This window comes from Oncorhynchus tshawytscha, linkage group LG28 (assembly GCF_018296145.1).
Source record: "Oncorhynchus tshawytscha isolate Ot180627B linkage group LG28, Otsh_v2.0, whole genome shotgun sequence".
Lineage (NCBI taxonomy): Eukaryota > Metazoa > Chordata > Actinopteri > Salmoniformes > Salmonidae > Oncorhynchus > Oncorhynchus tshawytscha.
The window spans coordinates 5120986-5137190 of NC_056456.1; the positions used below are offsets into that span (position 1 = coordinate 5120986).

The following is a 16205-nucleotide window of genomic DNA, read 5'->3' on the forward strand; positions in this document are numbered from 1 at the left end:
TTTATTTAACCTTTTATTTAACCTTTTATTTAACTAGGCAAGTCAGTTAAGAACAAATGATTATTTATAATGACTGCCTCCACCGGCCAAACCAGGACGATGCTGGGCCAATTGTGCGTCGTACTATGGGACACCCAATCACAGCCGGTTGTGACACAGCCTGGATAGTAAAACACACTTGCTCCATATGCATTTAGGTTTCTCTCTCCTGCTCCGACTCCCTCTGTCTCTCTCTCTTTCTCAAATAGATGTTTTCAGTCAACAATACTAACCTGTTTAAGGTCAAATAAATTAATTGTTGAGTCACGTCAGCCTCTGAAGTCAAGGATGGGGTTAAGAAGGGAAAAGAGGCAGATGGGGTTGAAATTGGAGGAGAGGAATGAGGAGAAGTGGAAGGATGAATGTAGTGATGAAGGGATGACAGGGTGATATTTGTAGGAGTGAAGGAGAGGTGAGGTGTGGGATGGATAGGGTGATGAAAAAGGAATAAGAGGAGACCTGGCGTTGATAGCATGATGTAGTTTAGGGACTCTCTCTCCTTTCCTCCTCACTCTCTCCCTCTTCCTCCTCGCCCTTTCTGTCTTTTACAATCTCCTCTCTCTTCCTCCTTGCTCTCTCTCTCTCACCCTCTCTCTCTTACCTCACATCCTCTCCTCTCTCTGTTGGGCATCTTTGCTGGAGCGCAGATTGCTCAGCAGAGTGCTGAGTCTCTTTCTAACACACACATCCTTGTGGGTACCAAACAATTGAGTCTCATTCTAAATCCAATTTTCCTTAACCCATAACCCTAACCCTTAACCTAACCCTAACATTAACCCCAAACCCCAAACCTAACCCTAATTCCTAACCCTAACTGCTATCCCCTAACCCTAATTGTAACCCTAAAACTAATCTCTATGCGAAATGTCCCCACCTCAGAATCTTCCTTGTCTTACTATCGTTGTGAGGATTTCTGGTTCCCACAAGGATAGTAAAACCAAACACACACACACACACCGGATAAGTAAGACAAAGCCAGCCAGAGTGCTGAGTCTGGCACAGCTCACTCATCTAGTGGCACAGAGCTGAATCACACTGAGTCATCAACGCATACACACAAACACACACACAGGGCACACAGAGAGGAACACTCACACTTACACAAACACACACCATACACACACATATGATGCACATGCAGTGTACATTGTGAAGGTAGAGTTGCTGTTGACCTCCGCCAGTTATAACCTTGTGAGAGTAGATATAAAGGCTGCATTTAATAACCTCCCCCCAACAGCCTGACGGACAGACAGACAGACACAGTATTGGTTGTCCTGCCAGAGTGGAGGCTGTGAAATCAGAGGGAATCTTTGGGTGTTCTCTTCCCAATATACAGTAGCAGGGAAAAAAGACAGAGCCTGAAGATTCAAGAGCTTATTTATACCAATCTGTACACACACACAGACACACAAAGGACCAGCTGGAGAGAGAAGCGTGTAGAGAGCCTGCTGTATTGTGACCTTTAAAAATCTGCTTTTTCAATGTTAGTCTTAAAAGCTGGGAGGGAACTGTAGACACACACACACACATAAAGAAAACAGACGCACACTCACATACAGCTGATTTTCATAGAGCCAGTGTTTTAATCTAGTTTTTCTGTGACTGGGCAGTAGCATATGGGCAATTCCATGGTGACAGAATTACGCTAGGACTAAAATGTTTCACTTTAAATGTACACCAAATAAAAAACACTGATTTCAAAGTTTCACAAAACATACAACTCTTTTAACAATTTCCACAGAACATTTGACAAAATTACATTTACAGGAAGAGCGGTGCAGATACAACATTTGGTAACAGAATAAAACGGAGGGAGATTTTACCTTAAGTGTGTGTGTGTGTGTGTGCCTCCCAAGGGGCTGATGTGAGAGGGACGATGATGTCATGATCTGTGGTCAGTATTGCTTTGTTTACTCCAGATGGTTCAGACTAGGATCTGGGGAGAGTAAACTGACCCTAGGTCTGTGTTTATGGAAAACTTTCACCTGGAATGCACTGCATAGTCAAAGAGCAGGCAGGGACAATATGGCATCATCTGGCTGTCTGAAATACTACTGTTGAACACTACCCTGATTTGTCGTATGTTCCTTTACCGCTGACTCTTTTGGTGTGTAATTTTACTGTAATGCTATGTGGGCTACACACTATTTTGTTAATGAGTAATTATATTTTTACCTTTAATGGACAATACAGTTTCTAATCTAGAAAATCTTTTAATTTCTAACTCCGGTCCTACTCTACTCTCTACTCATACAGTAAGGCCCAGCATGGTGCTCCCATGTGCTCCCATGTGACAGTCACAGTCAGATAAATCCCCCCCATCCTCATGACTTAAAGTGGCGATGCTCCAGAGGGCTCCTCCAACTGCAAGTCATTAAAGTCGGAAAGCCGTAACACCAAACTCTCCCGCCACATTTCCCGCCTGCATTAGGGACGAGATTAAGACCTGCAAAAAAGAGAGGGAGTCAGGGATGGAGCGAAGTTCTCAGAAAGATGAGAGGGGGGGGGGAATAAAATGCTTGGCGAGGGAGATTTTGTGGCCCAAACATGGTTACATCATAAGTCAGAGGATGAATTTGTAATCATGGAAGAGATGAGGGGAGGGGGTGGAAGGAAGAGGGGAAGAGATGAGGAGAGCAGGGGGGGTAGAAGGAAGAGGAGAAGAGAAGAGATGAGATAAGGGAAGAGGAGGATACACCTCTTAAAAAAAGGGAAATGAGAAAGATCTTACAAATACACCGATAATAAACAAATACCCACCCAAGATGGAGAAAAACACCAACACAAAAGATGCACATACTGTAGGCCTACACACTATACACACATGGACCCACCTACACGCACACACATACACCCACACACATGCATAGCCCCGATGTGGCATGGTAAGTGAAAAGAACATAGAGCTGTCATTTTTAACATCAGTGGTTTAAAAGAATGGGAACATCAGTCTTTCTCAGTAGAGCACTGGAACAGTCCCCTAGTCTCTCTATCTCCCTCTGTATCCCTCACTCTTGTTTTCTCTCCCCCTCTCACTCACTGTCTTACTGTCTCCATATCGCTCTCTACCTCTCTCCCTCATGTATTATATTATGTAACTTGATTCTGAGCTAGTGACTCCAAGAGAGAGGGGGAAGTGAGGGACAGAGAAAAAATTTGAGAAATGGAGAGAGAGAGAGAGAGAGAGAGAGAGAGACTGACAGGGGTAGAACAGGAGCCAAGAGTCGTGAGGAGCCCCTAGGGCAGAGAAAATGTACAGAAAGAGAGGGAGGGAAAGCACAAGAGAGGAAGGCAGGGGAGGTAAGTAAGACAAAAAATGAGTGACTGAGAATGGGAGAAAGCAAAGAGAGAACGCAACACATAGACCTTGTTAATGCTAGGAGCTTCCCCGAGGCAGAGCGGACATGTAGAGAGAGAGATTGATGAAGAGAATGAGTGATGGGGATAGGGAAAGAGGAAAAGAGACAGAGAAAGACAAAGTGGGAAAGATGGGGAGAGAGAGAGAGACGGAGAGAGGGAGGGAGAGCAGGGAGAAAGATCTAAGCCTAACTAAAACTGACATCATAGTTCAGAAATGCCAGCCATATCCCCTAGCTCATTACATAGGGGGTAATCTTACTTAGAAGTAAAGTCTTGTGTAATTGGTAAGATGCTTTATTAAATTCTGGGCCCATATGTGTTAAGAGAACAGATCAGAACCGGAATAAAAAGCTCCACCCCTTCTCTTTGCAAGTTAAGGGCAAAATGTTCCCTTCCGAAATTTGAAAGACCTGAGAAATTGTGATTTGTCCAAAGCACCGGAACTAATGCTGCCAGTTCCCGCACATCCCGTTGGATCATGACATCATGACAGATACCATTGTGTTTAACGTAGTCTGTCCACAAGGTATTACTTGGGGGGTAAAAACGTTCAACCTAACATAGAAACTCTGCGCCCTAACCAGCTGTCATCAAATAGTCATCAACCTAGCTAGCACATCACAATAGCACAAACTCCAATGAAAGGTAGACTCAGCTAAGTGACGTTGCCACGAGCAGCACCGCAGATAGTGAGATGAGCAAGTGCAGACTTCGCTTCTGTTTGCGAAGTTTGATGTAAATGCTGTATGCACTGTATGCACTGTTGTGAAATGATTACATGTTTATGGATTCAGGGCAAGGCTGTGTATGTTTGTGTGTGGGTGTCTTGCCTGTTTTTTTGTGTTGTGTAATATGTGTGAGTTGCATGCTGTGAGCGTTTTATCTATTTATTTTTTATTTCACCTTTATTTAACCAGGTAGGCTAGTTGAGAACAAGTTCTCATTTACAACTGCGACCTGGCCGAGATAAAGCAAAGCAGTTTGACACATACAACAACACAGAGTTACACATGGAGTAAAACAAACATACAGTCAATAATACAGTAGAAACAAGTCTATGTACAATGTGAGCAAATGAGGTGAGATAAGGGAGGTAAAGGCAAAAAAAGCCCATGGTGGCGAAGTAAATACAATATAGCAAGTTAAAAAAATATATAAAAAAATCAACACTGGAGTGGTAGATTTGCAGTGGAAGAAAGTGCATAGTAGAGATAGAAATAATGGGGGTGCAAAGGAGCAAAATAAATAAATAAATACAGTTGGGGGAGATGTAGTTGTTTGGGCTAAATTATAGATGGGCTATGTACAGGTGCAGTAATCTGTGAGCTGCTCTGACAGCTGGTGCTTAAAGCTAGTGAGGGGGATACGTGTTTCCAGTTTCAGAGATTTTTGTTCGTTCCAGTCATTGGCAGCAGAGAACTGGAAGGCGAGGCGGCCAAAGTAAGAATTGGTTTTGGGGGTGACCAGAGAGATATACCTGCTGGAGCGCATCCTACAGGTGGGTGCTGCTATGGTGACCAGCGAGGTGAGATAAGGGTGGACTTTACCTAGCAGGGTCTTGTAGATGACCTGGAGCCAGTGGGTTTGGCGATGAATATGAAGCAAGGGCCAGCCAACGAGAGCATACAGGTCGCAGTGGTGGGTAGTATATGGGGCTTTGGTGACAAAACGGATGGCACTGTGATAGACTGCATCCAATTTATTGAGTAGGGTATTGGAGGCTATTTTGTAAATGACGTCGCCAAAGTCGAGGATCGGTAGGATGGTCAGTTTTACGAGGGTATGTTTGGCAGCATGAGTGAAGGAGGCTTTGTTGCAAAATAGGAAGCATTTCTAGATTGAACTTTGGATTGGAGATGTTTGATGTGAGTCTGGAAGGAGAGTTTACAGTCTAACCAGACACCTAGGTATTTGTAGTTGTCCACATATTCTAAGACAGAACCGTCCAGAGTAGTGATGTTGGATGGGCGGGCAGGTGCAGGCTGCGATCGGTTGAAGAGCATGCATTTAGATCTTGGTTGAAAACAGCAGAGGTGTATTTAGAGGGCAAGTTGGTTAGGATGATATCTATGAGGGTGCCCGTGTTTACGGCTTTGGGGTGGTACCTGGTAGGTTCATTGATAATTTGTGTGCGATTGAGGGCATCAAGCTTAGATTGTAGGATGGCTGGGGTGTTAAGCATGTTCCAGTTTAGGTCGCCAAACAGCACGAGCTCTGAAGATAGATGGGGGGCAATCAGTTCACATATGGTGTCCAGAGCACAGCTGGGGGCAGAGGGTGGTCTATAGCAGGTGGCAGCAGTGAGAGACTTGTTTTTAGAGAGGTGGATTTTCAAAAGTAGAACTTCAAATTGTTTGGGTACAGACCTGGATAGTAGGACAGAACTCTGCAGGCTATCTCTGCAGTAGATTGCAACACCGCCCCCTTTGGCTGTTCTATCTTGTCTGAAAATGTTGTAGTTCGGAATGGAGATTTCAGAATTTCTGGTGGTCTTCCTAAGCCAGGATTCAGACACGGCTAGAACATCCGGGTTGGCAGAGTGTGCTTGTAATGCTCCGGGTGTCGTGGGTGTGGAGTCAAACGCAGGAGACAGAGAGTTCAATGCTGTGCGTCTTTAATAGCACCAACGCACCACAGGGTGCTCACAATAGTAACGTCCCCAAACACAGGGAATGAAAATGTACAACGGAAAAATCACGACCAGGCACTAACACGTACCTCTACAACAGAGCCGAAGGTTACACTGAAATAATCCCGCACAACAACCAGGCGGGCCGGCTGTCTAATAAAGACAAACTAATCATACATAAACAGGTGCTACCAATAAACATACAAGGAGGGGGAGGAAAGACAATCAGTGGCAGCTAATAGGCCGGTGACGACGACCGCCGAGCGCCACACGCCCGGGAAGGGAAACAACCCTCGGTCGGACTCGTGACAGTGCTAAAGCTGTGAATAAAACAAGCTTAGGGGGGAGGCTTCTAATGTTAACATGCATGAAACCAAGGCTATTACGGTTACAGAAGTCATCAAAAGAGAGCGCCTCGTGAATAGGAGTGGAGCTAGGCACTGCAGGGCCTGGATTCACCTCTATATCACCAGAGGAACAGAGGAGGATTAGGATAAGGGTACTGCTAAAAGCTATGAGAATTGGTTGTTTAGAATGTCCGGAACAGAGAGTAAAAGGAGGTTTCTGGGGACGATAAAATAGCTTCAAGGTATAATGTACAGACAAAGGTATGGTAGGATGTGAATGCAGTGGAGGTAAACCTAGGTATTGAGTGATGATGAGAGAGATATTGTCTCTAGAAACATAATTGAAACCTGGTGAAGTTATCGCATGTGTGGGTGGTGGAACTGAAAGGTTGGATAAGGTATAATGAGCAGGGCTAAAGGATCTACAGTGAAATAAGCCAATAAACACTAACTAGAACAGCAATGGACAAGGCATATTGACATTGAGGAGAGGCATGCTTAGTCGAGTGATCATAAGGGTCCAGTGAGTAGTGAGGTTGGTTGGGGTAACGGAGATTCAGACAGCTAGCCGGGCCATCGGTAGCAAGCTAGCATAGGACAGTGTTCTGTTTTTAGCCACTTCGTGTATTTCCGTTAGTAGGTTAGTGGGGTTCCGTGTGGTAGAGGGGATCAATCCAATTGGCAAAATAGATATAGTTATAGTGACCCAAGAAAAATTGTCAGAGAGACCTATTCAGATAGCAGCCGATAAGACAGCTAACGATTAGCGGGCCGCAGATTTGTTGTTCAGGTAACGTTGCAACGGAGGGCCCAGTTGGATAACTCCCTCGGGCAGATAACGTTGGTAGTACAGTCATGAAGGCCCGGTGGGGCTCCGCTTCGGCAGTAAAACGGGTCCGGATAGGTGATTGTAGCCCAGGAGTGGTTGATGGAACTCTTCAGCTGGCTAGCTCCGGAATAATTAAAGTTTGCTCCGGGACCGACGTAAGCCAATAGTCACAAGGATAGCAGCTAGCTAGCTGCGAGATCCAGGTGTAAATGTTCATAGCTTTCGGTTGAAATCCGGGGATATGGAGAGAAAAATAGGTCCGATATATTCTGGTGTGAGTCGCGTTGTACAAAACTGGCGACAGCTTTTCGAGCTAAAGGATAGCTGATGACCATCAACCGTAGTTAGCTTAATACTCACGTTAGCCAGTAAACTGGCTAGCTTCTGGCTAGCTTATGGTTAGCTTATGGTTAGCTTCTGGTTAGCTCCTGGTTAGCTTCTGGTTAGCTTCAGGCTAGCTTCTATTGTGGATTTCAGATTTGAGGTAATTAATACATTTTTTTATTTTTTATTGGTGAGGCGGGTTGCAGGAGAGTGTTTTGAAGTTGAGTTTTTGGAAAAGAAATATATAAAAGATATGCGAAGAAAGATGTAAATATATATATACACGGGACACGACACGACGAGGACAAAGGACGTCTGACTGCTATGCCATCTTGGATGTAAATGCGTGTGCACATGTTGTATGCTGTGTGTGTTGCATGTACTGTATGTTGTTTGGTGTGTGAGTTGCAAGATGTGAATGTGTGCATATGTGCTTTATGTGTGTTTGTGTGAGCATGCTATGTTTGGGTGTACAGTATGTGTTTGCACGTGTGTGTGTGTGTGTGGGGGGCTTAGATACTGTATGTGATGTGTTTAGTCTGCACTGGGGAGACACAGGCTCTGGCAACTCTACCAGTGGCACTCTCTTTCCCTCTCATTCTCTATTTATCCTCCCACTCTCTCCCTCCCTCTGTCCCCTTTATCACTCTCTCTCGCTTCCCTCTCTCTTCCAAATGTATTCCTCTTTCTATTTCTCTCCCCCCTTTCTTTCCTTCTCTCTCTAATCTCTCTGTTCCGAGGTCAGAGGTGAGGTCAGAGGTGACAGAGTGGGAGTTGGGGTGCCGGGTGAGGAGGGGTTTAGAAGAAGACACATTGCACAGATGGAGACAAACGCACAGACAGACACACACAGACACACACAATCATATTAATGTGCTGACAGACATCAGTTTACACAGAGCTTCTCTGTCTTCCATGGTACTGTACGTTAATTATGATTTATCACTGCTACACTGCAAAATTAATAACAAAAAATGTGTATTAAGCAAATATCACAGTGGGAAAACAAAACCAAAAATGGAAACTGTTGTCAAGGCAACAACAGCCTAAGGACATTTATGCCAGTGTTTTACTTTTTTGGTCAGTCCTCTCGCTTAATTCAACACACTAGATGTGAATGTCTCCAATACCCAATACAAACTTGAAGTGCGATGTACCGAGAAGTGCATATCCGATGAGTGTAATCTTGTGCCCCTGAGGTCCTAGTCATGGTCCTGGGGCAAGTACAGCAACACTCAGTACAACTGTTTCCTCCTTTTGTCTGTAGGTGTTTTGTATCAAGTTGTTAAATGGAGCGCAATATTTTTGCTCCAGTTTGATTCAGGTTGTGTATTGTGAGCTTAGCCTACTCTGTTTCTCACATGTTATTTGTGATTCAAGATGGAAAGACTGTCGCCCATTCTTCTAGCTCCTACCCAACTCTGCAGTATTATATATATATTTTTGCATTATTTCTTATGTTATTTGCTTAGAATGTTTTTTGTATTATTACCTACAGCCGAAAATTAATATTGGCTATTAGATCGGCGATCACCTCTGGTCAACCCAGGGGCTGCACCAAAACGCAGACGCTGGAAAACGCAGACGCCGGAGAAGGGGAAGAAGAAGTGCAGACGCCAGAGAAGGGGAAGAAGAAGTGGGGCCCTAGTCAGACTCAGGCGGCGTGCTTACCATCCATCGCTTCTGAGTACATTACTCGCTAACATTCAGTCCCTCCTTCCAGAGAGACATCAGGAACTGTAACATACTCTGATTTATGGAAATATGGCTCTCTCCGGATATATTCTCCCTGTCCATTCAGCCAGTGGGGTTCTCAGTCAATCACATGGACCGGAAGAAAGAACTCCCCGGGAAAAGGCGGAGGGGTTTGTGTCATGATTAACAACTCATGGTGTGATTGTGGTAATGTACAGGAATTCAAGTGCTTTTGTTTTCCCGGTCTGGAATACCAAACCATCAAATGCCAACCGCATTACCTCCCAAGATAATTGTATATATCAGTCATCATCACTGCCGTGTATACCCCCCGCCCAAACCGACACCGAGACGGCTTTCAAGGAACTACTCTAGACTATGTGCAAATTGGAAACCGCATATCCTAAGCCCACATTTATTGCAGCTGAGGACTTTAGAAAAGGAAATCTGAGGAAACCGCTACGCTATCAACACATCTCCTATGCAACACACGCATCACAGACTCTGGATCATTGCTACTCTCCCTCCAGCTATGACCTCTTTGACGCAATCAAACGGCAAAACGGCAATACAGAGACAGAGTGGAGTCACAATTCAACAGCTCAGACACAAGACATATATGGCAGGGACTCCAGAGAATCACAGATTATAAAGGGAAAGCCATGTCGCGGACACCGACGCCTCGCTCCCGAGAACTGACTGCTCCCGATGAAAGTCATTGAAACGTGTTAACCCTCGCAAGCATGCCGGCCCAGACAAAATCCCAAGCCACGTGTTTACGGAAATATTACATTTCTCCATATCCCAGTCTGTAGTCCCTACTTTCATCAAAATGTTCCTGTACCCAAGAAAGCGAAGGTAACTAAACTAAATGACTATCGCCCCGTAACACTCACTTCTGTCATCATAAGTGCTTTGAGAGTCTAGTTGAGGACCATATCACCTTCACCTTACCTGACACCCTAGACCCACTACAGTTCTCGTACCACCCCAACAGATCCACGGATGACGCAATCGCCATTGCACTGCACACTGCAATCTACCACAAATACCTATGTAAGAATGCTGTTCATTGAGTACAGCCCAGCTTCAACACCATTATACCTTCCAAGATCATCACTAAGCTCAGGGCCCTGGGTCTGAACCCCTCCCTTTGCAATCCAGGGTCCTGGATTCCTGTGGTGAAGGTAGGCAACAACACCTCCACCATGCTGATCCTCAACACGAGGGGTGTGCGCAAAGTCACCTCCTGTACTCCCTGTTTAGGCGCATCTCCAACTCATTCATCCAGTTTGCTGACAACACAACAGTGTTAGACCTGATTGCCAACAGTGACGAGGTTGTGAGAGCCCTGGTGGAGTGGTGCCAGGAAAATAACCTCTCCCTCAATGTCAACAAAATGAAGGAGCCGATCGTGGACTTCAGGAAACAGCACGCCCCATCCACATCGACGGGACTGCAGTGGAGAGGGTGAATATTCAAGTTCTTCCGCATGCACATCACTGATGACCTGAAATGGTCTCTTCACACAGACAGTGTGGTGAAGAAGGTGCAACATCACCTCTTCATTGGCCCCATCACCTCTTCATTGGCCCCTAAGACCTTCACAAATTTGTACAGATGCACCATTGAGAGCATCCTGTCGGGCTGTATCACCGCCTGGTATGGCAATTTCACCATCCGCAACCACAGGGCTCTACAGAGGGTGGTACAGTCAGCCCAACGCATCCCCGGGGGCACACTGCCTACCCTTCAGATCATCCACAGCACCCGGTGTCACAGGACCATACCCTGCCCTGAACCTTAGCCGGCTAGTAACAGTGACTACCACCCAGTACTCTACCCTGCACCTTAGAGACGGCTGTCTTATGCTGCCCTATAGAGCCATTGAACACTGGTCACTTTAGTAATAATATGTATATGCTGTATTGTAGTCATGGCTCATCCTACATAAGTACCTCTGTATACACCTTCTCTAGTTATATACTGACCATACTGTCTATACACACCATTATTATACACACCATTTATATCTAGGTATTACTGCACTGTTTGAGCTTGAAACACAAGCATTTTACTGCACCTGCAATAACATCTGCAAATCTCTGTACACGACCAACACAATTTGATTCGATTTAATTCAGAGCTAATGATGTCATTGTTTTTCTCTCACTCTGTTATTCCTGTGTGTGTTGTGTGTGTCTGTCTTCCAGGGGCATACATCAATACATATTTTAATAGGGTTTGCTTCACTTCCAGGATTTCATGCTAGCTAGCTAGTTACTTTGATACAAAAACAATCAGAGAAATGCAATCGAAGATACCCCCCCACCGTAGTTTGCTCTATAACCTGTTAGTTCATATACCTTGCCACTGTGATATACAGTGCATTCGGAAAGTATTCAGACCCCTTGACTTTTTCCACATTTTGATACATAAGTATTCAGACCCTTTGCTTTGAGAGTCATGTGCATCCTGTTTCTAGTGACCATCCTTGAAATGTTTCTACAACTTGATTGGAGTACACCTGCGGTAAATTCAATTGATTGGACAAGATTTGAAGAGGCACACACCTGTCTATATAAGGTCCCACAGTTGACAGTGCATGTCAGAGCGAAAACCAAGCCATCAAGTCGAAGGAATTGTCTGTAGAGCTCAGGATTGTATTGAGGTACAGATCTGGGGAAGGGTACCAAAACATTTCTGCAGCATTGAAGGTCCTCAAGAACACAGTGGCCTCCATCATTCTTAAATGGAAGATGTTTGAAACCACCAATACTCTTCCTAGAGTTGGCCACCCAGCCAAATTGAGCAATCAGTGGAAAAGGGCCTTGGTCAGAGCTCCAAAGTTCCTCTGTGGCGATGGGAAAACCTTCCAGAAGGAAAAAGTAGTAAATAGTAAAAAAATAAAACATTTAGAATAAGGCTGTAACAAAATGTTGAAAAGGTCAAGGCCTAAGGCTATAAGAAGACACAGTGGCAGAATACATTCAACCACATCTGTGTTTTGTCACAAAACTGAAGAGCAACATCTGTCCCGTGAAGTCCACAAAACATATTGCATGTAATAGTCAGTTACATGAGCATCAGCATGGTCAAGAAAATGAATGTTTCCGACATTTTCGGACTAATGACAACTAAAATATACCAAAAACGGTTTAGTCCAATCAGCGTAAGCTAAATATGATGCAGCCATCCATGGTACTGATGTGTGTGTGTGTGTGTGTGTGTGTGTGTGTGTGTGTGTGTGTGTGTGTGTGTGTGTGTGTGTGTGTGTGTAAAAATGTTGACACCAATGCCATCCTCCTCTCTTTCATGTTGTCGAATCGGTCTATGACTCTGTCATACAGTACACACTTGTTGTTTTTGTTATCCTAGGCTACCTGGCTAAAATGCTTGCTCGCTAGCCTAAATTTCTTTCATGGGAAATGATGAGCCAGCTAGTTAATATTAGCTTATTACATACTGAACATCCATCCTCTCAGGCAAGGGGCACAATGTATTAATTTATGGTTGAATCAGAATCACCATTATAATCATGGATCAGTATGGAGAATAAAGTAAAACCACAAATCCAAATCCCTTTCTCCATCGATGGCTAATTTAGGAAAGGGATGATTTTAGCTGGCTAGCTAACCACTGTAGGACAACAACACAACAAGATGCAAAAAATGTACGTTTTGTCTGTCAATGACGTTTGGTTTTCGATGTGATGTGATTGGTGTGAAGCCAAATCCAAACTGGCTTCACTTGACACTTTTTTTGGTGTGCCAGGACCATTCACAGCTCAATGCTGATTGGCTTTTATTTTATAATTTTTTTATCAAGGGAGGCCAAATGCTCAGTGGCTTCCCTTGCCCTCAATGCTATGGGCAGCAACAATATCATACTCTTTTTGACGAGACAGAATCAGATAGATGGGCCACAGAGACAGAGGGGCGATGTTTCGCTCGGATGCTTTCTCCGGTGAGATACGTTCAGTCTCTTGCGAATTGAAGGAAAATTATTATACCCAGAGAAACAAAAGATAAATGATTGGCACTTGTCATCTCACTTCTGGACTACTGCAACTAGCTGTTGGCTGGGCTACCCACTCGCGCCATCAAACCCCTACAACCTATGCAGAACGTTGCAGCCTGCCTGGTGTTCAATCTTCCCAAGTTCTCCCATGTCACCCCACTCCTCTGCACACTCTACTGGCTTCCGGTCGAAGATCGCATCCACTACAAGACCATGGTGCTTACCTACTGAGCAGCAAGAGGAACTGCCCCTCCCTACCTTCAGGCTATTCTCAAACCCTACACCCCAACCCGAGCACTCCGTGCCACCTCTGGTATCTTGGCCCTCCCACCCCTACAGGAGGCCAGCTCCCACTCAGCCCAGTCCAAGCTCTTGTCTGTACTGGCACCCCAATGGTCAAACCAGCTTCCCCCTGAAAGCTAGGAAAGCAGAGTCCCTACCCATCTTCCAAAAACACATCTGAAACCCTACCTCTTAAAGAGTATCTTAAACAATCCCACAGCCCCCTCCCTCGTACCCCCAACACACTTGGCCTTTTCCCCCTTTACTACCCTTTTCCCCCTTTACTACTGACTTTGCTGATAGCTACTTTATAAAGGAAGCATATACTTACTATGACTGTGTTATGTGGTTGTCCAATCTAGCTGCACTACATGACCAAAAGTCTGTGGACACCTGCACGTCGACCATGTCATTCCAAAATCATAGGCATTAATATGACGTTGGGCCCCCCTTTGCTGCTATAACAGCCTCCACTCTTCTGGGAAGGCTTTCCACTAGATGTTGGAACATTGCTGCTATAACAACCTCCACTCTTCTGGGAAGGCTTTCCACTAGATGTTGGAACATTGCTGCTATAACAGCCTCCACTCTTCTGGGAAGGCTTTCCACTAGATGTTGGAACATTGCTGCTATAACAGCCTCCACTCTTCTGGGAAGGCTTTCCACTAGATGTTGGAACATTGCTGCGAGGACTTGCTTCCATTTAGCCACCAGAACGTTAGTGAGGTCGGGCAAATGATTTTTAATCCAATAGCCAGAACAGAGAGTCATGGGAAGCATTAAATTACAGAAATTCAGCCAATGGCAATATTCATTTTGACAATAGATATTCTTTCAGTTAAAGCAACTGGGATTATTCCATCTACTGAGGTTGGATTGAATTGATTTGTGCTTTCTGTTTAACTTTCTGGCAATGGTTTTATCCAAGGAAGGAAATATATCTACTCCCAAATGTTTAAAATGGGAAACGATTGGGATTCCACAAGTGGAGATGGAGTCGTCCATTGGGGTCTTGAGAGAGGCAGTAGGGCTGATTTGATTAGATTAATTTTGGAACTTGAGATGAAAATCAATTTATCTATGATTTTCAATGCGTTTTGGAGCGATTGAAATACATTGTCTAGATATAGTAAAATATAATCTATGTTTAATGACATGAAGATATCAGTAGATTTGAGGGAAATTGGTATTTTCGTCGATTGACGAATTGCCTGGGCCCGGCGTTCCATGGATAATAAGAATAGCAAAGGCGAAACTGGATCGCATTGTCAGTGTAATGAATACTCAGGGAGAAAAAGGTGTAGAGTCATGCGCAGAGCGCGGCAGGTGTTGATTTCGCCTTCGCAAGCAGGCAATGGTATACACAGGAAAGCAAACAGGCCGGTGGTGGCTGGCCCGCTCCAGGAGTCTGAGGTGCGGGAGGTTCCTCCGCCCCCTCTGGACATCGAGGGGGCCCCGGCATATTCCTTTCGCTCCATACTGAATTTAAATACCTCGTTGAGTGGGAGGGGTACGGTCTGGAGGAGAGATGCTGGGTTCCGGTGGAGGACGTGTTAGAACCTTCAGTGCTGCACATCGCCCTCCGGGTCGTCCCCGAGGCTGGTGTCGGCGCACTGATGGAGCCGCGCGTCAAGGGGGGGGTACTGTTACGACTTCCGCCGAAGTCGGTTCCTCTCCTTGTTCGGGCGGCGTTCAGCGGTAGATGTCATCGATCTTCTAGCCATCGTCAATCTACCTTTCATTTTCCATTTGTTTTGTCTTGCTTTCCCACACACCTGGTTTACATTTCCCTCATTACTTGTCATGTATTTAACCCTCTGTTCCCCCCATGTCTGTGTGTGAAATTGTTCATTGTCGAGGTTGGCACGCTTCCGGCTGGTTTACGCCGGGTTTTGTTTTATTACCTGTGCTTTGTGGCAGCCGGTACTTTGTACTTGGGTTTTTGTACTTTGTGCTGCCTCACTTGTTCGTTGGGCATTTGTTTTGTGACGTGGTTGCGTTCTGTCCAAATGATTGCCTTAGTAAAGTGCTTTGTCCACTCATCTCTGCTCTCCTGCGCCTGACTTCTATGCACCAGCTACACCCACCCCTTGACATTGACATATAGAAATGTAATCATGTTAATGAAATTGGAGCTAATTCTCATATGTTCCAAGACAGACCAGAGATATGACCATTCTGGTCTATAAAAAGCCTGTTCTGCATTGAGAGATAATACAACACAATTAGCTGTTGTTTCTGATGAAGCATCTAAAATATGTAATATTCGACGGAGGTTATCCAAGGATAAACGTGTTTTAACAAACCCGCTTTGGCCAGTGTGGACCAATTTGGGTAAGAAAGTCTCGAGACGGGACGACGACATTTTGGAAAATAGTTTAATATCTGTGATCATCCAAGATAGGTCGTGACTGGGTGGTATCCTTCCCTTTTTTTAATAAAAGCAAAATGACTGCTGTATTAATCATTTCGAGCACTAGGAGACCTAATTGATTCGAACATTTTTAACACTGCTGCTAAATGAATATAGGGGAACACTGTGTGTCTGCCCTATGTGTGTGTGGCATGCTGTGCATAGGACATCCAGAGAGAGATGGATGTCCCTCAGGTTATAGACAGGAGAGCACTAACCATCTGCTCTCTCATCCCCTGACCTGATATAGGCTCTGTAAATCTCTCA

The 16205-nt window shown here is 44.9% G+C and overlaps 1 long non-coding RNA gene across 1 annotated transcript in view; it reads right to left on the reverse strand.

Moving 5' to 3' along the window:
* Window positions 1-1599: 1599 nt before the first annotated feature.
* Window positions 1600-16205, reverse strand: part of LOC112226440 — a 44628-nt gene continuing 30022 nt past the window's right edge. The window contains exon 2 of the long non-coding RNA XR_002949731.1: window positions 1600-2485. This is a non-coding gene — a long non-coding RNA (uncharacterized LOC112226440). The remainder of the gene's footprint in view (window positions 2486-16205) is intronic.